Here is a 25537-nt window from a genome sequence, read left to right on the forward strand (position 1 = left end):
CATCAAGTCTGGTGTCCAATTTGCTAGCAATCACTCATAGATGTTCAAAATCCCATAGGCAATACAAAAAAGCAGGTCATTGTGTGCTGGTACCATTGCCGAATTCTAAATTTATATCTGGGTCCACAGTGGGCACAGCATCAGTGGCATTGAAAGCAGAAATGATGTAACCAGGCACCAGCACATCTGTTGCATATGAATGATGATGAGGCATTTTCTTGTGTTTTACAAATGAATAATCGATGGAAGAGAAGAGCAAAGGGCCAATGCATAACATGTTTCTCCTCGTTTCAAATGCAACATCTTACGATTCCATGATACACCGGATGAGAAACATTACACACACTGCCATTGTGCATCATACCTATTAAAAGCTAACATGAACTGTAATATACATGACTTGTACATACACTCTTCAGATAGTATCATTTCTGTAGGTGTGTCATGGTGTTGATGCAGTGCTTCACACACACACACACACACACACACACACACACACACACACACACACACACACACACACACACACACACACACACACACACACACACACACACACACACACACACACACACACACACACACACACACACACACACACACTTGTTGAAAAACTGCCCTTAATGTTCATGTGCAACTGCTAGTGGAGGGAAAACTGGCTAAACATGGATTCCAAAGCAGAGGGAAAGCTGGAAAATGTGGATCCCCATTCTGTTCAGTCACATTCTTCCCTTCAGGGCTTCAAGACAGCTGTTCACCATTACCCCAGGTCACCTCCCATCCATACTCATGATCCTTTCTTCACCAAATGACCCCATTCCCAAGCACTCCCTTTTTCCAGGTTATTGAGATTTTCCCCCCACTCCCTCACCTCTCTTTATTTGTTAGTTTTTGGTTGGTTTGTTATTTTTCTGTTTCATCCCTGCTTTTCCCTTCCTTTTCTTGCTGTGTTTCATTCAGCTTGTGTGCAGCTTGTTCACCCCCATGTGTCCTTATCCCCCTCCCACTGATATCACTGTCACTTCTACTTTGCGGTTGGTGTATATCCCTTACCATTTTGTTCCATTCCATTCTGCTGCAACTCTTTCACGAGCTTCGAATATGTATACAAAAAAAGGCATTGCATGCTCATTGATGCAATGCAAATCATGGGGATGAAAGTTTATAATCTTCCCAGGAATCAAAGGCAAGTGTGTTGCCTCTGAACCATCCTGACAGCTCAGTACTACAGTGATCAAACGAGTATTTTGTGATAAAAATTTGTATTTGGAGAAAGAAGGCCTAAACACCTTTCACAATAAATTACAGGAAAATTTGACGCAGGGAGGAGGCCATTCAGCCCATCATGCCTGTGCCACAACACCAGATTTAAAAACATCTATCAAAGTTTTTTTTTGGAGGGGGGGGGAGGGAGGGTGAAGAATGTACAACACCGATCACATACTATCCCTTGACGAGACCCTCTCACAAACATCGCAAAACAGATGTACGCAATCACCCATCCATACACAAGCTACCTACCAGTCCTGCCAATATCCCTGTACCCTTCTCTCTCCAATGCTTATATGTACCTTTTGTTGCATAATAATTGGGTTGTGTTATAAAGTGCTACGATTTCATGGCTATGACAGTTGAGGATGAGATAATGACAGGGTCAGGAAGTTCCACTGTATTCTATCCTCCCAAGATAAAAACATTGGCAACTTCCCAAAACTTTGCAATGACTTTACTCTCTGAAAAAATGTGAACAAATGTGCTTTTTGCTCAACTGTAACTTCGTGGGGCCAGTAAAAAAAAACCTAACATCTCACTATCAAGGGCTACAAATACTGCCGACCTCCAAACTATGAACAGCACTCAGATAACATGGATTAGATTCATTCTCAGATTGATATATAATACATTGGAGGGAAGCAAATACGAGCCATATCCACACCTGTTTGACACTTCACCTCATGTCAATCTACTATATGCACTTATCTATCTATATATTACTAAAACCCTCATCTTGTATATATGTGTGTATGTTCCTGAAATACAGCCAAAACGGTACAGGATAGCGCAAAAATTTTAGGGCCACCTTACTCACCATTCGTCTGCGGTGTGCAGTATCAAGTTTCGTTAAAATCGGGCAACGAATTTTTTTTTATAAAAATCAATTCCCGATTCAGTCAAGTACTCTTCGGGAGTATTTGATCAATACAAACAACCTCAGCGGTATAGTTCGCTGAAGCTATCCTTTTTTTTTTTTGAAATGATTTTTTTTTATCAACCGCTGTCACAACGGGAACCAAACCGTCGTCGTCTAGTATGGTTCACGGGTCGTCAAGTAAAAAATATAAAAAAGACTGTGACATGATGGTCAGAGAGTCCTCTCTGAGTCTCATAGGTTGCTGGATCGATTCTGGCTTTGGCCGAGTCGTACTGAAGTCTCTAGTAATGGTACCATCCTGTTTCCTCAGTTAATACTCAGCAGTTAGAGGATGGAGCACAGAGAAACGCTGTGGTTTGGCATTACATTGGGGGGAGGGGTGATAATTCTCCTTAATTGCTCTGCCGACTGCAGGGCAATTAAGTCCACTAGACTCAGTCTTGTCATAGAGCATCCTCCTGAGTCTGGAATGTTGGTGCTTGAACCCTGACTGAGCCATACCAAAGACTTATAAAATGATAGATGGTGATTCCTTGCTTAACAATAAGCATTCAAAAAGATAGAGCACCGACAAATGATCAAAAGCTGGCAATCATAGCACAGACTTTATGGACCTATGGTCTCCTCCTGTGTTGAATTTCTTTTCAAGGGAACTCATCACAAAGATGGCGTCGCCGGTACTCAGAGTGCCCCAAAGAAGTTGCGTCACTTCCCTCAATATCAGCTGTGAAATAAAGTCCAGTATTGTCTCATGTATTTGTCTACAAGTGTCCACATGATTTGCATTGCAGCTCCTCCAGAAGCCATTAAAATGAAATACAATGCGACAAACTAAAATCTAAATTCCTATAATCACATACTATTTTGTAAAAGTGCAGTGATTGTTAAATGATGATGGAAAATTTGCAAAGATTCATTTGATTGCCTTGTTTGGGTACCCTGGATGTCCATTCACTGGATTGTGTTCATTACAGTTGATTATTACTTGTTGGAGGTTTCGCCTGCCAGTATTATGAAAATACTTCACCTCATTATGCCTTTTCTTATAATAAAGAGGTTGGTTAACAAGTAGAGGCACATTCAATGTACACTGCCCCCATGCCAAATAAAAATATAACAAATCCTCCAGCACACGACATTGCAGGGGCGCCTTTGGAGACATACATGAAGACGGAATTGGGAGGGAGCAGTGTTCAATATATAATCGATTGATTAATTATAACAAATAAATAGTCATCAGAAAATAATTAATTTTCAAAATTAATTGGTTAATAGCAAACCAAAACTATCACTGTTTTATCCGAATCTGTAACTTTTTGGAAATTAAGTAATTCATAGAAAAATGAAAAATTAATTGATTAATTGATTAATCAATACATCAAAAATACCCCTTGTAGCCAAATAACTTGTTCACTGTTGTGTCCAAATGTCAGCTTCCTTGCTCAAAAGTTGCCTGAGATATTGCCCAGATGAGAAAGAAAATAAATAAGGAATTAATAATTCGGGAATTAATCGATTGATTGATTAATCAAAAAAAAATTTAAAACGGCTTTTTGTCAAATCACATCCTTATTTTTGTCCTCAAATTTCAGCTTCCTAGCTCAAAGGATGGCTGAGATATCGCCTGAACGAACGAACGAACAAACAAACAAATGAAACAAGCTCAAATGAGCTAATATCCTCGTCCTCTTAATGATGACGTCATAAAAACGAATATGACGTCATTGTGATGTATCAGGTTTGTGATAAATTATCTGTGCTAATGCCCGGCTTGATTCCCGCAAACAAAATCAAACAGCCTGCCTAGTTTCGGAGATAATGGTATAGGCGATTTCCATTAGCGGCGATATTATGACGTCAACTTTTTTTCTAGGAAGAATTTCCAAAGTCAGAGATGGTTACTGCCTGCACGTGGGCTTTCTGCATATACGTTCATGGCAAGTTTCACGAAGATCCGATGAAAACTCTGGGTTGTAAAACAAAAAATGTCAAAAAATAGGAATGACGTCATAAAAATTGATATGACGTCATAGTGATGTATCATATGTGCGGTAATTCATCTCTGCTAATGCCCTGTTCGATTCCCGCAAACAGAATTCAAAAAGCTTGCCTAGTTTCAGAGAAAATTTTTTAGGCGATTTCCATTAGCGGAGATATCTTGACGTCATAACTTTTTTTTCTAGGAGGAATTTTCAAAATCGGAGATTGTTACTGTTTGCACAGGGTATTTTTACATATATATGCCAAGTTTCAGGAAGTTTCGATGAAAACTGTAGGCTGTGAAACAAAAAAGTCCACAAGAAGAAGATGAAGAACAACAACGTAAGACTTAGAGATCCTCCACGAGGATCTAAAAACACTTGTAGAGCAACACTTTGTGAAACGGAATGGCACTCAGGAGAGCACATAACTCTGCCAGGCTAAACAGTTTACATTTTGTATGCCACTGACGGGCCAGATCTGAATCCGGACCTGAACCAAAATCGAATCGGCTTGTTCTTGTTACCTAACCAATTCATCCACCTAGTTGCATCACAAGTCATCCACAACTTTTAGATATCATTCTATACATAGTTTTTGGCCCCATCGCTCAATGGTGAATAATCACTTTAAAACATTCTCGTATCCAGATTCAAATCTCCACCAAAATTGAATCAATTAGTCCTTTTCACAAACCCAACCGGTCCACAAAGTTTATCTGGAATCTATCCATAATTTTTGAGATATTGTGCTGTATATCATTTTTGGGCCCATCTCTCTATGGTGAAGAATCATTTGAAAATTCTCTCATCCGGATGCGGATTCGGATCTTCACCAAAATAGAATCAATTGGTCCTTTTCACACACCAACCCTGTCCACAAAGTTTCTACGAAATCCATCGAAAACTTGTTGAGATAACATGCAATCTCGTTTTGAGCCCCATCTTTCAATGGTGAAGAATCCGTTAAAAATCAAACGACTCTCGTATAAAGATCTGGATTCGGTTCTTTTTAAAATTGAATCAATTCTTCCGAGTGGCACTCCCAACCTGTCCACCAAGTTACGTGTGAATCCATCCATAATCTTTTGAGATATTGTACAAAATATCCATTTTGGCCCCATCTCTCAATGGTGAAGAATCACTTGAAAAATTCTCAGATCCAGATCCAGATTCGGATGTTCACCAAAATTAAGCATTTCTGTCCTTGGCCGGTCACCGACACACACAAAAGATTTCAGAACGATTGCTTGTAATCTGTGGCCAAAAATCGTGTGACAAACACAGACAAACAAACAAACAGACAAACAGACAAACACTATCATCCTTGGCATCATTTTTTTTCGCCAAGTAACAAGAAAAAGACGTCATGCAGAGCATGATATTTGCAAAATCCACCCCCTCTCCAAAGGTTGCCATGGATACATCAAATTGTCCATTTCATTAACATGAAAATTCACAATCTTAATCAAAGCCCAGGCCAATTGGATGGAAATTGATTATTTTTCACATTGAAATTGATTTTAAAAGTTTGACCTTGAGTTATCCTTTGCCTTTTGATCTCAAAAATAGTTGGTTTCCCAATTCAGTAATTTCCTATGCAATTGCTGTTTAATTTTGAAGTGAATAGGATGAAAATTGATGATTTTGTAAATTTCACCTTGAGTTGATCTTTGACCATTTGATCCCAAAAATAGATGGTTTCCCAATTCAGTGACACAATATGCAAATCATGTTCAACTTTCAAGTCAATCAGATGAAAAATAACGATTTTATAAATTTGACCTCAAAGTGATCTTTAACCTTTGACCTCAAAATAAATTGGCTTCTCAGTTGAGACTACCTCTGCAACTTGGTAAAGTTTCATGATGATCGGTTTAGAATTGTGATCTGTAGGTGAAAGACAGACAGACAGACAGAGAATAATGAAAAATCACTCATCCAGTGGCACTTCGTGAAACGTAACAGCACTCGGTGGAGCACATACCTCCACTAGGCGGAATAGTTTACATTTTGTATGCCACTGATAGGTCGGATCTGAATCCGGACCTTAAACAAAATCGAATCGGCTTGTTCTTGTCACCTCACCAACTCATCCATCTAGATGTGTCACAAGTTGTCCACACCTTTTTGATATTTCATGCAATACATAGTTTTTGGCCCCATCTCTCAGTGGTGAAGAATCACTTGAAAAACTCTCAAATTCGGATCCGGAATCAGATCTTCACCAAAATCGAATCAATTCGTCCTTGTCACACACCCAACATGTCCACCAAATTTCATCCAAATCCATCCACAACTTTTTGAGATATCATGCAATATCGTTTTTAGCCCCGTTTCTCAAGGGTGAAGAATCAGTTATAAATTAAATAACTCTTATATCAAGATCCGTATTCAGATCTTCACCAAAATTGAATCGATTCGTCCTTGTCACACACCCAACCTGTCCACCAAGATTCGTCGGAATCCATCCAAAACCTTTTGAAACATTGTGCTATATTTCGTTTTTGGCCCTATCTCTCAATGGTGAAGAATCACTTTAAAAAATTTCTCAGATCTGGATCCGGATTCGGATCTTCACCAAAATTAAGTGTTGCTGTCATTGGCTGGTCACCTACACACAAAAAAATATTTCAGAACGATTGCTTGAAAACTCTGGCCAAAAACCACAGACAGACAGATACTACAGACCAACATACTTGGCAACTTTTTTTTCCACCAAGTAACAAGAAGAAGACGTGCAGAGCACGATACTTGCAAAATCCAGAAAACAAATTTGACCTTAAAAAGAATAGGTGGTTGAATTGACTGACCAAATCTGCAACTCCTCTTCAAATTTCGTCAATCTGATGAAAATTGGCAATTTTAGAAATTTTGCCTATGTTAACGTTTTGGTCTTTGTTGACCTCCTATAATTCACTGGTTGAATTCAGTGACCTGAAATATAAATCCTCTTCAAATTTTAAGCCAATCGGATGAAAGTTGAAGATTTTAGAAGTCTCACCTAAGTTGTTGACCTTTGGCCTATGTTTACCTTTTGGTCCATGTTGATCTCAAAAATAACTGGCTGGTTGAATTCAGTGACCTGAAATATAAATCCTCTTCAAATTTCAAGTCAATCGGATGAACATTGAGGATTTAAAAAAATCTCACCTAAGTTGTTGACCTTTGGCGTATGTTGACCTTGTGACCTTTTGACCTCAAAAACAATAGGCTTCTTCCCTACGACAAACTCCACCATGTGGTGAAGTTTCGTGAAGATCGGTTTAAAATTGTGACCTCCAGGCGATTGACAAACAAACAGACAGACAGACACAGAATAACAAAATCGTCTGGCCAATATCCTTGAAAAATCTTCGATTTTACAAGATTAACAAACGGAGTAAAAACTGAGTACTCCCTTCCTTCGGTGCCTGGCGCTGACGTCATGCATCGACTGGCTATGGAATTGGGAAGGAGCGGTGTACCATAATAATTGGCCAAGCTGGCAATGGATGGAGTGAATGTCGTGTTGATATATAAATATTCAATTACTCTGCAGCAATGGGAAGGCATTTTTAAGAAATGGGGGCTTTTAGTGGCTGAGAGGTCTTGACCAACTGTCAGTTAAAACAACAAAAAGAAACGTTTCTTCGAAGATCATCGTTTCAAATTCAAAAATTGTGCAATTCCATCTGGTAATAATTTTTCATTGTCTTTCACGTCAACAATGACCCAATATTAGTCAAAGTCACCAACATTAGCATGCGCGTCTGCGACAAGGCAAACCTCTGTGGTCTCTACACGAATGATTTGCTTTCGGCAAAGGCGACCATAGTCTATTTAACTTAACGTGCATGGGTGATTGTGTCATTCAACCACGACGTTTCTCTTAACATTCATCGAATAGCTCCACCATGGGTGGCTTTATTTGGACAATCTCACACTCCAAGGTGGGACACTTTGTAATCACCCTTTTTAATCACATTTTTTCAACAATATTCAACAGAACAAATGATATGTTGGAGTTGATGTTCATTCTGTTTGATGTTTATTTTATTTATTTATATATCTGTGTAGGGATCAGAACTCAAAGTCAAAGCCGTTCTTGAGTTTGACTGCATCAGAAAACTAGTTTTGATTAGTCCCTTTGTTTTTGGACCTTTTCTGTTTCCCATTGCACGCTGACAGAGTATTGATACCAAAAGGAAAAAAAACAGTGCCTTGTGTGACCCACTTGAGGGATGTCCCAGCAGTTGTTGCTCATTAAATGCTTTAACTTGAAGAACAATATATTACATGGTGGCTGGTGACTCCCTGAAATGTGGTGCTGCATGCGAATGAAATACATTTGATAATATCACACACATACACACACGCTCAAGCCTCATTAAGAAAAATGGCCCTTCAGACCAATTTATCTGAACCAAGAGCAAAAATTACTTTTTAAAGTCATTTATTGTGTTTGCCTTCGAGAATTATTTGCCTCGAAGACTTTTAACGCGAAAAACACACACACACACACACACACACACACACACACACACACACACACACACACACACACACACACACACACACACACACACACACACACACACACACACACACACACGATTGTTTCTCAATTTTGTCATTTCAATATTACCTTTCTTATTCTATTGACTGTGGGACTTTTATATATATTGAGTAAGGCATTCACATCTAAATGAAGCATGTGGCTTTCATCATCACTTATTTTATTTAAAGAAAAATCACCATTCGTTGACTGCGACATTCCATTCAAGCAGTGCAGCCACATAGCTTGTGGCTTGATATATAACCACAATGAAAATTATCTTTGTCATGTGGTGTCTGAAATAGAGGCGTTTTGAACTGTAATTAGATGGTTGAGCATGTGTCCACGATGCTTCATCAGTCCACTGTTGGAAACTCGGCGTCACAAAGGGGTTAAGGCCTCACCCTGAGAGTTCCTTCTCCCCTCGGATTTCTAAATATGAAATACATAATATGGCAAAGGCAATCTGATTTTCTGTCCATGAAAAATCACCATTGTTATTTTACTGAATGTCCTGAGTATTTTTTCCTGGAAATATGATTTGTGTGTGATGCACTATGTGATCCGCTATGAAATGTTCAGTGTTAAAATAACTGATAAAATAATTCTATGGTGCTGCCTTCTTTGTTTTATTTTTATCACAACTGAATGATGTTCATAATTATTAACATCATACAATCGGCATCATCATATTAATTGTGCTAATGTTGTTCTCCTCCTCTTACCTCCACAAGGGAACAGTATCGTGGTCAAGGCAGGGCAGAAGCTCGGTCCAATGGCACCAAGATTCTGACCTGCCTTGACCACGATACTCCTCCATCTCCCTCTGTCCTCAACCAACTCCCTCCACTCTCCAACCACCCCCACATTACGCATATCCCTCCTCACACAATCCTCCCATCTCAAACTCAATCTACCTCTTTTCCTCCTACTTTACTCCCTCAATTTATTCGCTCTCTTTGCCATTCTCTCTTCTGCCATCTGCAACAAGTGTCCAGCCCATGTCATCTGACATTTCACGAATGTTCTACTCACAAATGAAAGGATACCTAAATATGATATCACTTCTTATCCCTCCTCAGAACAAGCGATAATATTATCCCGACGCTTTTTGAAAAAAATGGAGGGATATTCTAATGGGCTCTTTCTGTCTGTCTGTCTGTCTGTCTCTCTGTCTCCATCTGTCTGTCAAACTGTTATGCTATCAACTCTTAAACAGTTGTGCAGAAATTCATGAAACTTGGTAGGTATGATCACCATGTGGCAGGAAGGTGCGAGAGCAGTATCTTTTTGGCCAAACATCAAGCAATGCAATTACACGCACATTTTTAAACATTTTAAAAATGAACCTTGTATATGCAATCAACGTTGGGGGACACATGAAATATGTAATGATTTTTTGTATCTGAACCCCAGTTCATGCCGCAGCAGGTGGGGACTTGGGGCAACAGCAGTCAAAATGGGAATTTTTTTTTTGACTCAAAATTTCATGTTTGGTAATTCCTGGTGGAACTTTTTGCAATCTTTCAGCTGTTGAACAGCTGTTTTGAAGGCTTGGAGGGAAGAATGGGATTGAATATAGTGAGGAAGTTTATTCCAAAGGCAGGAAAAAAGAGGAATGAAAGAGTGAAGGTGAGCAGTGATTCGTGATTTTGGTAGTTTTACCAGAAGGGGGTTGTTGGTTGTTGCGGAAATGTTGTGGGGACAAATCACAGAGAGAACGGGGGGGGGGGGGCTGGAGAGGAGATGGTAGAAGACAGAAAGACCACCGACTTGCCTGCAGTGAGAGAGTGAGAGGCCCAAGGACTCAGTCTCATCGTGGAAGATGCCAATGATCTGAAATGCCTTGGTTTCCACAGCGTGAAGCCGAGAAAGGTGAGAGGCAGGAGTACTAGCCCAGAGGGGAGAGCAGTACTCCATCAGGCTGCGGCCAAAAGCTTTGTTAGTGGTGAGGAGTTCAGGTGGGCCGAGGAAGGACTTTATATCCATATATATATATATATATATATATATATATATATATATATATATATATATATATATATATATATATATATATATATATATATATATATATCCACAGCACAACCCACCAATAGATCAAACAAAGTCTGAGTTAACTCTACTCCACAATTTTTTAACAAACAGGAAAGAGAGTCCTGAGGTGATATTTTGCTTGCAGTCTTGAACACTGTGCGGGCAATGACGTACTGAGGTGGTGCAGAGGGGTTCATTTGCCTTCCGTCCATGTGGGCGGGGGGAGGGGAGAGGGGGAGGCACCAATTTCACAACCAGTTTAACAAGTTCGCCCAGAATTTCGCTTTTCTCATAAAATTATGGATCATTCAGATGTTTGTGTTATGTGTGATAATGTGACATCAAATATTAGTATATCAGCAGAAATATCATGCCTTGGGAAATACGAGAGGCAGTCAATAAGTAACCTTAAAATGGTGATATAAATTTGAGAATGTAATGTGTGTACCTGTAGTTGTAGATGACACACATGTTATATATATGTATGGGTAAAAGTCATATTTTGCCTGTTTTAGATCTGGCAACATTGAGCGTGTGACGTAAGTAGAGCAGTTCCAAGATGGTAGCTCCCTTAAAAGCATGAACCAGGGAGGAGCAACGTTCTGTCATCCGTTTCTTGGGAAGCGAGGGTATGAATCCCAGTGAATTCCATCGCAGAATGAAAATGCCATATTGTGACACATGTTTATCGCTGCAGCAGGTGTACGACTGGGACAGGAAGTTTAAAAGTGGAGTTCTTTCAGTTCCGGTGTGAGTTGTCTAGGCACCCACCTTGCAGACACTTTACAGATCCCGAGCATGTTGTGAATGATATGGTGTGCTGAACCATGGCAAACGTTCAATTCGCAGAACACTTTATCTAGCGTAATGCGACGGTTTTCCCTCAGCACGTGCTCAACTCCTGCCACCATTTCTGGTGTATCGGCGGTGTGAGACCAACCCGAGTGAGCAGCGTCTGCCACACTGGACACTCCACTTTTACACTTCCTGTCCCAGTTGTACACCTGCTGCAGTGATAAACATGTGTCACCATATTGCATTTTCATTCTGCGATGGATTTCACTGGGATGGATGCGGAAAGAGAGGATGTGATGTGGAGAGATGCTGATTCCAAATTCCCCAATTGGACAAATTGAGATAAACATCGTGGGATGGGTGGGAATAATTTTTTTGAAGGCATGGAAAAAGGTGATGTTTTAGGCGTGGCAGGAGGGTTGGGAGACTCAGCGCTTAGCTGACAGTTTTGGAAAATAATCTTTATGAAGAAGAAGAAGAAGAAGAAGAGGAATATATCATGGTGAAGAAGAAGAACATGGGGCATTTCTAATGGAGAAATTAGAAAAATAAAGCATTTTAAAAATGCTTTTAAAACAAAGAAGGAAGAAGCATTTATATTCAGTTTGGAGATACAGTATTGAGAGAAGGGAGAAAAAAACAAAGAATTGAAGTGAGAAGTGGAAATAGGAGAACGTTGAGGTATAAAGTACCATATATGGAAAAGAAAGAAGCAAGACGAGGAACACTGTGACAAAAGGGACAAAATTTTTCACAGCGACTGTCCGAGGAGTAGGCCCTGAACAACACGAAGATGAGCATTTGACAAATACAGTACAACAAGGTACGATTTAACATGGATAATTGGACGAAAACATATATAGCAACACAGGGACAAAGATATAACAGAAAAATGCAACAAATCTGTTTTGGAAAATCTCAAAAGTTATGAGAATGGGTTATTTCTTTGGGACCCCTGAGCCGTGTTCTTTTGTTTGTTCTTTTTGTTGCTCATTATAAACTTTCATGTTGTCGGCTTGTTGTTTCTTAGTTCCGTGGCGTCGTTAATCTGACATTGATGTTTCAGACTAGAATGAAGAATTTTGCAACGTTAGACAATTATGGGTCTTACTAAAAAAAAAACAAAGAAAAAGAGCATCCCGTTGTCCATATTAAATAATTTTTTTTTTAAATATACACTTTTCAACGGTTCCTGCTCCACTTAAATCCACAAATCGACACCTGGTTGTCTGGTGAAGGTGCACCCTCATATTCTCCACTAGTTAAATGGATGACTATGTGCGGATAATTATAGTTCCTTGAAGATGACCCCAGGTTCCTTGTTCGAATGGCACTGTCTGCAAATGCAACCGACCCATCTATTATTGAACAGGTCGAGGCATTAATCATGGAGGATCACGAGATTACGATCCTTGAAATATGCATTTAACTTGGAATTTTCAAGGTAGTGATTTCACCATCATCCATGGACACCCGAAAATACCCAAGGTCTCAGTGAGGTGGGACTCCAAAATCCAAGCACTCATTATTGACAGTAATGGAGAAAATCATGTCACAAGCTTCCAGAACTGTTCAATGCAGGCAGAGCTGACTTTATCACTTGCAAGGTAATTTGTGATGAAACCTGGCTTCACTGGGATCCTGAAACCAGTTTGGAATCCAAGCAAAGAAAGCACAATGGATGACCACTCAATAAATTTTGTACCCAATCCAACAAGATCATGACCTCAATTTCCTTCCATACCAAGGGAATCCTGCTGATTGACTGTATGCTTCACAAAACCCCAATCACAGGGTCATATTACACAAACCTTCATGCAAAAGTTCCTGTAGGTCATCAAGGACAAATGCCGAGGGATATTGACAATCGGTCTACTACTCTTTCACGATATTGTGAACAATGGCTCCTGCGTCCCAGTGATGGTTACCTCTTTTGATATTTGAGGTGTCATTTCAGTGACAGTCAATTTTGAAAAGCTCAATTTTACTGACATTTTTGAGGAAATGAATGAATGAATCAATATATTGTTGTGCATCAAATATAAGGGACACTACATTAAAAAATGAAAAGTTGGCGTGGGTTGTTTGACTGTCATCTCAGTCTGAGAAGTTATTGAACATACCTTGTTGCATTCTTGATGGAACTATGCAAGTACCCTTTCCTTTAATTATTCATTTATTTTAAATTTTGGAAACCATTCTACTGGGTTGTACATATTTCTTTATCTACCATGTGTATTTTTAATGCTATTAAATTCTAAATATATATGTGTGTGTGTGTGTGTGTGTGTGTGTGTGTGTGTGTGTGTGTGTGTGTGTGTGTGTGTGTGTGTGTGTGTGCGTGCGTGCGTGCGTGCGTGCGTGCGTGCGTGCGCGCGCGCGTTTTTACGGATCTGGGGTTTGAGGCTTGCCATGATGGGAAGCATTTGGGTCCCTCCTGAATGCCCGGTCCTGAGGCCGCCGGGCACAGGATAACTCCACACGCTGGTGGGTTGCTAAGCAACTATCAACGCCAATTGGTACCGCCTGTCCTGGCAGGGTTACACTTCCTCGCGTGTTACTGTTTCCAGTGTTTTGACCCCACCAAACGCGTTTCTTGCCCTCTGCGTACCTGCGTTAACTTACTGTAGCAGGTGCAGCCAACTGGAGCTGCTAATTATGCACCGGCTAGTAAGCAAATCAGATGGGGTACAACTTCCCATCTAACTATACTTGTGCACTGTGTCAGACCAGTAAAGGAAAAGATAACTGAGACATTGGAAAAAAACAACAAACAATTATTTATTGCACACACACACACACAGGCAATCAATCATTTAAAAGCAAGTAGCAAGAAAGCAAAAGGCACATCAGAGCAGATTTAACCACAACATGTATTCTTCTTATTCAATCTTACTTACACAAAGGACACATGGGCATCATTAAAATCGGGGGAGAAGAAGACAACAAGAAGAACTTGAAAAGAAAAGTAAAGTATGGAGAAAATAAAAGCAGTCTTTTTTTTTTCTCTCCCTTACCTCATGTAGTTCAAGTATACTAGAAGATGGGGAAGATGGGCAGTAGAGATGTGGCGCAATGGGACATGCAGCTTACTCCCGAAGGTGCCCAGACCCAGTAGACCAGTCCTCTCCGGCATCCCAGATATATGCCAGCTAGATATGCAACTCACCCTCACTCGCCCTCCTCTGCCACATCTTCCTCCTCAGATCCCCATCGATAAGGTGCTGCCATTCACCGTCGTCGTCCTTTGTAGCCGACAAGATCAAGACCGCAGGACATCGATCGTGGAAGGAGTGCTTTTTTCCTTATAGAAGCTTCACACCAACTGCTCGTGAAACCTTTCTTTCCTCACTCTCACACGGTTTTTTCCCCTTCTCTCACGAGCATTTTCTATCCGCTTCTGTCCTCTTCCTTTTCACATGCCTTTTCTCCCCTTCTCTCAAGAGCCTTCGCCATCTGGTGTGCTTGCTTGAGACGCCAACTGCGTCTCTCTTTCCCTTCCTCTCATAAGCTCTCTTTTCTCTTTTTTTTCCTCGAGCCTTCTGCGTCTTGTGAGCTCTCTCTTTTTTGGCCCAGCTCGTGCATCTGCAGCCGATGGGGGCAGGTCTACGATGTGGCTTGTGGAAAATGCCAAGTCATTCTGAGGGAACACACGGTTCAGCCTCCCACCACTCCCTTCACATGCCCAAGGCAAAGATGGAAGCCCCCGCCCCCTCCCTCGTGCACAAGCATTCACCCGTACAGTCCTGCACTCTACATACTATTTCACATGGGAGAAGCACCGTCCTACAGGCCACAAAACCAAGCATCACATGCCGTGCCAGGAACATGCATGTAAGAATGGAGGGGGACTCCGCTGGACCGAGGGATGACCGAACAGCCATGTGGTTGAAGGTAAGACCGATGGGGTGAAGGAGGAATTGTTGAAAGGAGCACAGGAGAGGGGTGGGAGAAAGGATCAATGGGGAGGTGATTGATGAATAGACAAAGGCAAAGGGGGGAAATGGACCAATGGGGAAAAGGAGGAATGATTGAAAGTAACAGAGGGGTACTGGGGAGATATTACATCGGGGAAATACAACCTAGCCAACGCATGCTCACTGAACAACCCCTCAACAAGAGTTCTACCCCTCGGGTTCTACGTACCTAGTTTGTTCTCCCCCTGGGGTAATCTTTCCAAATCCGTAACAATTAGACAAATGAACACTTTTTTTCTCTCTTTTTTATTTTTAGCAGTAGGAGCTGCTGCTGAGGTCAATTCTGCTTTTTAATATTTTAAATTCAGCTCAGATTAAGAGATTCTTGAGGTTATCACATTTCAGCTGCAATGCTTATTAACATTCAGAGAGTTGTACTCATGCATTATTTGATACTCTGGATGGTGGTTACCTCCGCATGTGTCCAGACGGTGTTTGTCTCTGGGCGGTGGTGGTCTTCGGACTTGTCCGGATGGTTGTTGTCTCTGGACGGTGTTTGTCTCTCGACAGTGTTTGTGTCCTGGAGGGTCCGGTGATATATCGATATAATTTTTCATATTGATATACCGGTATTGGAATTCTGAACATACATGTATGAAAAACAAACAAACAGTACATCACCAACAAATTGAAGAAAGGTGTTTACAATCTTTAAATACCATTCATGATTTTAAAAGTTTTGATGCACTCGGTGTCTCGGATAAACAGGAACAGTGAAATGTATGATGTCAAGACGTACTGGGAAGTACAGTAGGATTTAGCTTTTAACCCTCAGCATCCGCGATCATCAGCTCCGTACAAACAATCGCGTTTTTCTTTGCCCTCGCAACTGGTTTTAAAGCAAATTGTCAATTGGTTATTCATATGAATCGGGTGTGCTTTAGAAGCCCTGTGCAGAGTCAGTGATCTGTGACAGCGATACTGGCATGGAAGAGATACTGGTACAGCATTCTGCGATAGTCATACCAGAACTGCAATAGCGATGGATTCCGACCTGTGCCGGTTACCAATACCGATCTCACTTTAAAACAAAACCATTTTTAATAGAAGTTGAAGTTGGAAGTAAAATAACGGTTGTCATCATGGGGGCAAAAAGAAAACTCCATGTGGGAATACTTTGAAAAATTACCATGTGTCAATGAGATGAATGTTATATATAAATACATAATGGACCATTGGACCATTGCGTATTTTTGGAACCTGCGTTTAAAAAAAACTTCAATATATATATTTTTAATTTTGATATACCGGTATTTTCCAATATGACCCCACCGGTATATCAATATCAAAAGAAATCGATACCGACAGAGCCTTGTCTGCGAACGTGTACGGGTAGTGTTTGTCTCCGGGTGGTGTTTGTCTGCGGCCATGTTCCGGTGTTGTTTATAGTATGACCGGTAGAAAATGTATTTCAGACATGATTTTGTTTTCATTTTCACCGTTATTCTATGCAGTCATGCAGAATCATTTTGATGAGACTGTATGAATCGCAATTGACGCTCCACCGCATGTCTGCTTTTCCTTCCCCTCACCTCATGCTTACCTCCTCCCAAACCCCCTTCTCCCTCCATTCACATGCAACTCTGGACGTTTATAAGCATTACAGCTGAAATGCGATAAGCTCCAGATTCCTTTAACTTGAACGGAATTTCAAAATTTAAACTGCGGAATTGAACTTGGGAGCAGTTCCGACTGCTAAAAAAAGTGCTAAAAAAAGTTCATTTCTCCAATTCGCACATTCTTTGATACTCCAGACGTCTCCAGATGGTGTTTAGTATGACCCAGCCAGCCGATCCTCGTCAACCATTTGATTGGTGTGCTTGCTTGAGTGCTGAAACATGGTGGGCAGAATCAATTCCAAAGTATTCAATTCCAACAATGGAATCAAAAGGAATCGAGTGGTGAACTGGAACCCCGACGCCAATTCCAAACAATTCCTACTTCATAGAAAGAATTTTTTTTTTCGGGGAATTTTTTTTTAATCCCTGTTGGGCATGTCCCGGTTACACATGGCCTGATAATGTGTTCATTGAAAAGGAACTTGCCCCTGGAGTGTCCTGTTTGCAATATACCAGCAAAGCAAGTCACTTGCAAACGAAACATGCCCCCAGGGCATGTTCCTTTTATATGAATAGCAAGGTATTTGGAGTGGGTCAGTAAAGCGTGCTGATTGCTTTGCTGATGGATGGAAAGGCGATACATTGACTGATAAAGTTTTTGACAACATCATTCAAAAGGTTTTAAAGTGCATTTTTTTTTTTAATACAAAATAGTTTTAAAGGAACTATTTTGGGAATATTAAAGAAGACAGTCTCACTTTGTTCAATAGACATTGCTCATCACTGTGTTACGTCCAATATACTGAAACATTTGAAAACCAAACACCAGAGAGAGAACCTATTTGTGATGGTTGAGAATGTGGATTCAAAGAAACCAAAGTATGCAACAGCAACAAGTTCGCTTTCGCAATCCACGAATGAAAGCACTTTCACCCCGGTAACGACTGGTACGCTGCATTCCCTTCCCTCACGCTGCCTTCCTTTCCCCCATCCCACCTCGCTACTCCCTCCTTCCTTGCTCCACTACCCCTCCTCGCTACCACTCCATCCTCTCTACTTTTCTGCTCCCCCTCCTTACTCTCTCCCCTCCCTCTCTCTCTCTCCCCCCTCCCCTCCCTCTCTCTCTCTCCCCCTCCCCTCCCTCTCTCTCTCTCCCCCTCCCCTCCCTCTCTCTCTCTCCCCCTCCCTCTCTCTCTCTCTCCCCCTCCCCTCCCTCTCTCTCTCTCCCCCTCCCTCCCTCTCTCTCTCTCTCCCCCTCCCCTCCCTCTCTCTCTCTCCCCCTCCTCCCTCTCTCTCTCTCCCCCTCCCTCCCTCTCTCTCCCCCTCCCCTCCCTCTCTCTCTCTCTCCCCCTCCCCTCCCTCTCTCTCTCCCCCTCCCTCCCTCTCTCTCTCTCTCTCCCCCTCCCCTCCCTCTCTCTCTCTCCCCCTCCCCTCCTCTCTCTCTCTCTCCCCCTCCCCTCCCTCTCTCTCTCCTCCCCTCTCTCTCGCCCCCTGCTAGCTGTTGGTACGTTCTGTGTACTGTCATGGCCGCTCTTTGCTTCGTGTTGTGAGTTCCCCTCCTCTGTCGTGCTGTTTGGTGTTTCCACTTTCCCCATTTTTCGTTTCCTATGTGTTCGTTTTCTACTTGTGGACTTTTCCCGTGTTTTTATCCTTCCTGTCTGGAGAAGAAAGGGAGAGCCCACGGTCTCGTGTTGAGAAAATCGTAGGCCTAAGGCCTGTCATGGCCATCGGGAAGGCTTTTCTCGTTCACTGCGACCGTGTTCTTTGTTAATTATCAACTTTAATCGTTGATTCCTTGGTGTTTGTGAAAACGCCTTATTTCTCTCGATAAAGTTCACCAACTTGTTTTCTTGAGTTAGAATGGCGGGTGAACGTTTCCGTGTTGAGATGTTCGAGTCACTAACTCGGAATAACGCTGTTTTTGCTTCCCTCCCAGTGAGGTGGAACTTAACGATGTGCTTTCCGCCTTTGGTAACATCGTTGGATTACGTAATATTCGTGCTGCTTCTCGCATGAATAAGAAGTTTGTCGTGTTAGTGTCGGAGGAACACGTGGTCCCCACGGTACCTCTCTGTGTTCGCACAAACAGGCCCCAACAGTGAAAGTTAACGTTAATAATATTCCACCATTTATGAGGAACCAGGACTTGTGCAACCAGTTAAACAAGTTCGGTAAGGTTGTGTCGAGGATCTCAATGGTGCCGATACGTCATGTTAGTGATAAATTTAACCACGTCATGTCCTTTAAAAGACTGGTTTATATGATACTACCTGAAAATGAAAAAACACTGAATGTTGGACTCAGTGTAAAAATCGACGGGTTTGAATGTAAAATGTTTGCCTCCTCAGAGGTTATGACGTGTTTTGGGTGGGGAGCTTACGGGCATGTGGAGAGTGTTTGTCCCAATGCGGTTACACCGCAAAAAAGTGAAGGTGCGGTGAGGGACGATTCTTCCTCACCACCAACTATTGGGGAGAAGGTGAATCGGGCGCCAAGCCCTGCGCCCCCCCCCAACCCAAACGGCTGAGGTGTTCGACGAATTGGACTCGTCCACCCCGACCGGCAATGGTGAGAGGGTGTGTAATCGTGAAGTAATTTATCCACCCCCACCAAACGAGGAAGTGAAAGTGGTTGCTTCCTCTCCTTTACCATCCACTGTATAGGACAGTGTGGACGATATGGAGGTATCTGTTACGGATATCGGAAAAAGGTCAAAAACGGTGAAATGTTGATGCTAAGGAGCAGAATAAGGTCCAGATCGTGTCAGGCTCGGTGGACCTTGAAGGTACGTCTAACATTGGAAACCCCTTGGTGGTACCGGATATGGAAACTTGCGGATTTGCGGATCAAAAACATTTGATACAGTCTGGAACCCTGCCTCTCTCTCTCTCTCTCCAAACTCTCTGCATATGGCATCCAAGGCCAATAATACCTGGTGTTGGCTTCGCGGTTAGGGTGGTGGCTTGGGATCCTTAGGTCCTGAGTTTGAACCCTGTTTCCACTGAATTAACACCAGGGGGTTGACTCAGCCTGTCATCCTTCCGAGGTCGGTGAAATAAGCACCATTATACTGGTAATAGGGGCACTGCATCAGCGGCAAAAGCTGCACTCCTAAACAATGATGCAACCAGCAGCCAAAAAGGCAACACATGATGGGAACAATGTACAAAGCTGCTCTCTATCTGGATATAACGTCAGAATGGGGTTTCTCTTCATTTACCTTATGTCCATTGGAGATCAGGGAAGAGCTCGTCACACTCCAGACATTTTTATTTCCCCACCGATTGCACCATGTGCCTTCTGGTTGATTGGTTTGCATTCATGGAAACAATCGTCTGGATGGCAGATGGATGGTTGTTCTTTACGGATTGTGCAGTTTCACTGTGTGAGGCATAATTCGCGGCCGATGCTCACTATTGTGTGGTCATCGTTGGTGAGATACTTATCGGTATGCCATCCTGATGAGGTTAAATAAGCCCAAATTCAGGATGGCGTGCCGTTGAAGTCATGGGGACTCGCTCCTATGGAGGGGTCCCATTGTATGACCAGGCATTCTGGCCCTTCGGGGTTAGGATGTGTGCATTTGATCGACAAATGCTTCAGCCTTTGGGCTGAGGGGCATAGGGGATGTGTATGCCAATGGGACAGTCTTTGTTGGACTGTGTGCTTGGGCCAAGGGGTCAAGGTTCATGTCCCAGGCTGTTGAAATGTTTTGATTGGTTTTCCTTTTTTGGTATAAAAAGGGTGCCTCCATAAGAGATAAATAAGCCTGAAATCAAGATAGGCGGCTCCGTTTGATGTCTAACTGATGTTGACCATGTAATCTTTGTTTGACAGTCATCGGTCCGAGGCTTACAGATTAGAGGTGACACTTTGGTGTAGGACTTTATGTCCATTGGATATTGGGTGGGGGAGTGCTCATCACACTCCACATTTCGAGATATATATTTACATGTATATATATATATATATATATATATATATATGTGTATATATATGTGTATATATATATATATATATATATATATATATATATATATATATATATATATTATAAACAGATGTTTGGTACTACAGAACTTCAATATGGATGCAAACAAACACGCCATAATAGTGACCAAAGTTTTTCGTGCTGTATTCTTCAGGGTAAGATCGCAGCAAGTGAAGGAAGAAGTGAAGGCGCGAGCTTATAAATGCAAGTCTCTTTAAGGTAGACACTGATTGGTTCAACCGTAATGAAGTCATGGTTAATCTGAACGCCCATTGGTTGGCTCATCATCTTCACCTCGAGCTCCCATTGGCTGGAGCAGAGTTCGCCAATGATTGACGATTGCAACCGCATCCTGGATGGAGGGGGGACATTTCCCCTCAATGTAGGTATGTATGTATGTATGCATGTATGTATGTATATATTGTTGCGAATTCACGCCCGCCGGCGTGCGAACGGCCACGTAACTCGAATCGCGGTACGTCGCCCACCGGACGGACAATTCTGTCATGACCCTCTCGGACTAACGCCGGGAGCTAGTCACGGGTGGGCCTTTCAGCCTCACCACGATCGTTCCAATCGGCCCCCCGCGTGGGATAGGGTTGTTCGCCAAATTCGACCTACCTAAGTACCCACGTGGAGGGTAGACCGGGCGATCGCACTTCGCCGCAGGTCGACTCCGGACACGGGCTACTTAAGCAACCCATTCCGTACTAGCGGGATAAACGAGCGGTGTTATCGTCGGCCTCGACGGTTCCGATTAATTATCGGGTGTATTAAGCCCACTACCAACCCTTTACGTGAAGCAAGATGGAGATTCAATTGAAGAAAAGACGAAGCGAAACGGGAAAACAGTTCAACATAATGCACATTTATTCCGCGGAACACGGAGAGCACACATATACAATTACAACAATTATGCACCAACAGCAAATCCTACAAAAGAAACACAACAATGCAGATCTACTACCGACTACGCGAGCACACGGCAACACTTACACAGTTTTACTTTACAGACGGCGCCAACAACACATTTACTCAAAAGCAAAAGAAAAGGGCCACCCTCAAAGACAAGGGGGCAGACGGGCCTGTGGGCCAATATTTACGCGGGACCTGAAAGAGCGGTCAGGTCCGCAAGACCGGGTGGATCCTACCCGTGTCTTGTGATGAGCCGCAAATGTGGCGGCGCGGCGGCGCCCCGACTCCGCGCTCCTTCGCAGGTTTCGTTGGCACTGCTTGGAGTGGGGTGGGAACGGGGCCCCCCCTTTTCGCACTATCTCAGCGCAGGGGGGAAAAAGGGGGGAATTGTTGATGCTCTGGGGAAAGAGGACAGCTGGCTTGCTTGGGTCCCGCGACGAGCGACTCCACTGCGAGCTCGTCGCCGACCGCCATCTTCCTTGCCTCAGACCCGAGCTATTCGATCTCTTCCCCAATTCTCCTCAGCCGACTGCAGAAAACCACCTGTACACCCTCGCTTCCCGACTCCCTCCCCGCTCCAAGCTCCAGGCTTCCTTTCTCTGCAGCTCCCCGACAGACTCCGAACCCCGACAGACTGCGAGCTCCACTCGGCTCTCTGACCTTTCCAGACTGACTGACTCTTCCGAACTGACTCTGCCGCTGCCACACTCTGCCGCTGCCACACTCTGCCGCTGCCACACTCTGCTCTCCAAAACTGACTCTTCCCAAACTGACTCCCAGATTCGCCCCACGCTCAGCGCTTTATAGGCCGGCAGGAGAACCCATATGCAAATTTCTGGATCAGAACGAGCTCAGGGGTGGAGCCATGCTCGCCTATTGGACGGAGAAAAAGGGGCGTGAGTCTCCCCTGATCCTAGAATTTGCATATTGCGATTCTACACCGACGCGCCTGGAGGCGGGGCCAAACCGCCCTGCGCTTGCTGATTGGACGGATCAGAAGTGGGCGTGTATCATTCCTGATCCGAATTCTCCTCGGAAAGGCCGCACTTTGCATTCGCGGTTCGGCGCGCACCTTGTACGAGTCCAAGACAGCCTGACGCTCGGTGCTGACAAGTGGTGCGGGAATGGCGGTAGAAGGACGAGAGGTGAAGGTGGTGGAGGGTTTATTGTGGTGGTTTATGGCCATGGCGACGTTTGGAATGGCGGTGATGCGATGTTTGCGGGAGCGAGTTGTGAAGGTGAAGGTCGTGGCTGTTGGCGTTGTTGTTGTTGTGAAGCGGCATTGCGGTTGGTGGTTGTTGTGTGATGGCGGTTGAGACGTGGTTGGTTCAAAATAAAGACAGAACAGAAAAATGGCTATCTCAAAGGGTCGCAGCCGAATGAATCACATTTATTCCCTATAAACAACGGGTTTGGGGCTAACTACACATGTACTTACAGAGATATCTCACCTACGGGACCTGAATGGTGGTTTGCGAATTTCCTCAACCGCAACACTATATATATATATATATATGTATATATATATATATGTATATATATATATATATATATATATATATATATATATATATATATATGTATATATATTTATGTACGAGGTCCGGACTGATCTCATGAGGCGCCGGAGGATCTTGTACATGTATTGATTCACTGTTTGACCCTGTGGTAGAAACTCGAAGTGGACGATGCCCTTGATGTCAAAAAACGCGATGGGAATCACCTTGACCTTCAACTTCAACATCCTTGCTTTCTTTTGTCTTGGTGATGCCGGAATTTTCCACTGACGACTCTTCTGTTTGGTCTGAGGATCGTATTCGAATATCCACCATACATCACCAGTAATGACTCTCCCGAGCAGGTCTGGATCGTCCTCAAGGCGCTCGATAATGTCTTGACAGACAGTGACTCTTTGTTGTTTCTGGTTCTCAGACAACAGTTTGGGGACCATCTTTGCGCACACCTTGCACATTTCGAGATTTTCAGTGATGATGCTTCAGACAGTGTCCTTGTTGATGGAAAGTTCCTCAGCAATCAACCGCACCGTGAGTCGACGATCTGCACGCACCATCTGCTTCACACGCTCGATGTTGTCCGTCGTTCTGCTCGTTGAAGGTCTTCCAGACCGTGGATCGTCTTCAACCTCCTCCCGTCCCTCTTTGAACCTCTTGTGCCATTCAAATGCACGTGTACATGACATTGTTTCTTCCCTGTAGACTTGCTGCAGCATTGCAAAGGATTCTGAAGGTGTTTTGCCAAGTTTGACAAGAAACTTCACATTGGCTCTCTCCTCACAACTCAGAGCGCAACGATATATATATATATATATATATATATATATATATATATATATATATATATATATGTACACACACACACACACACACACACACACACACACACACACACACACACACACACACACACACACACACACACACACACACACACACCAAAATATGGCTCTTCCGACCCGATAAATACATCATGTCATTGACTGCCATGAGTGCATATATACTGCTTCGCCTCCTTCCTGGATAGCTATTTTAAAGACTGAGGATTAAAGGTCACAACTGAACGATCGTGGAGTCATCGACCATAGTTTTGCGCATGTGAGAGTTGACCATGATGACACACCACATCATCGTTCTCCCTTTCTCTCTGCTTTCTGTCTGCACGACCACAAACCCACCTCCTTGATGGTGAGGTAATAAAGTAGATGCAATGTTCTAGTGTAGGAGATAGACATTACTGCTCTGCTTGCAGACGCAGTTTTAGCTGTTACGGGATGTAAACTGTGCTTTACTGATTTTTACGAAGCTCAGAGGTTTAAAACACACACACACACACACACACACACACACACACACACACACACACACACACACACACACACACACACACACACACACACACACACACACACACCTCGTTTTTTCACACATGACTGTTCCTAACAATGCTATCACACACACAAAAACAAACAAACCAACACAAACGCACAAAAAAAGAAATGAAAAATTAAAAAATAATTATTATAAAATTTTTTTTTCGAGAAATGGCCAAATTTGAAGATTTTATTTCTCACTTTAGTTGCAGGACTTTGTGTACAAATATGTAAAACCTGTCACAGTTATAACTATTTGATACCTTCACATTGTCTTTCATTCTAAGATACGACACATGCACATCAGGTAGCGTAGTATTTGTTAATGGCATTTGTGTTGATGTTTGGTTAGGATAACATGAATGTTAAATTGAAGTTGAATTTATTTTTTCACTAAAAATGGGGTCACACTGGATCCTTGAACCAATTTGGCGTCTCATTGCTGTGCCTTCACCCTGCTGCATCATGCATTACTCACCTAATTTCTGAATATGATTATCCATGAAAATAGATTTGTGTCACCAGAGACAGACTGCACAACACCCGTTTGCTGTGCCAATGCTTGATGCACCAGCTGCTTTCTCCATTTCTGTCTGTTTCTCACAATTTTTTTCAGACACCACCAAGGTCAACGCATTTTGCGTTGTTATCTAGTTGTACAATTTTCTCGAGGAAAGAGGTCACCTTTCGTTGACAGAATTTTAATGT

At 42.7% G+C, this 25537-nt stretch overlaps 1 protein-coding gene and 1 long non-coding RNA gene across 2 annotated transcripts in view; both read left to right on the forward strand.

Moving 5' to 3' along the window:
- Window positions 1–25537, forward strand: part of SYT1 (synaptotagmin 1) — a 671970-nt gene that overhangs the window by 152144 nt on the left and 494289 nt on the right. The gene's annotated exons all lie outside the window — the stretch shown is intronic.
- Window positions 18551–25537, forward strand: part of LOC147034791 (uncharacterized) — a 57438-nt gene continuing 50451 nt past the window's right edge. The window contains exon 1 of the long non-coding RNA XR_015060267.1: window positions 18551–19821. This is a non-coding gene — a long non-coding RNA (uncharacterized LOC147034791). The remainder of the gene's footprint in view (window positions 19822–25537) is intronic.

This window comes from Eptatretus burgeri, chromosome 1 (genome assembly GCF_056783735.1).
Source record: "Eptatretus burgeri isolate ZD-2024b chromosome 1, Ebu_testis_v1, whole genome shotgun sequence".
NCBI lineage: Eukaryota > Metazoa > Chordata > Myxini > Myxiniformes > Myxinidae > Eptatretus > Eptatretus burgeri.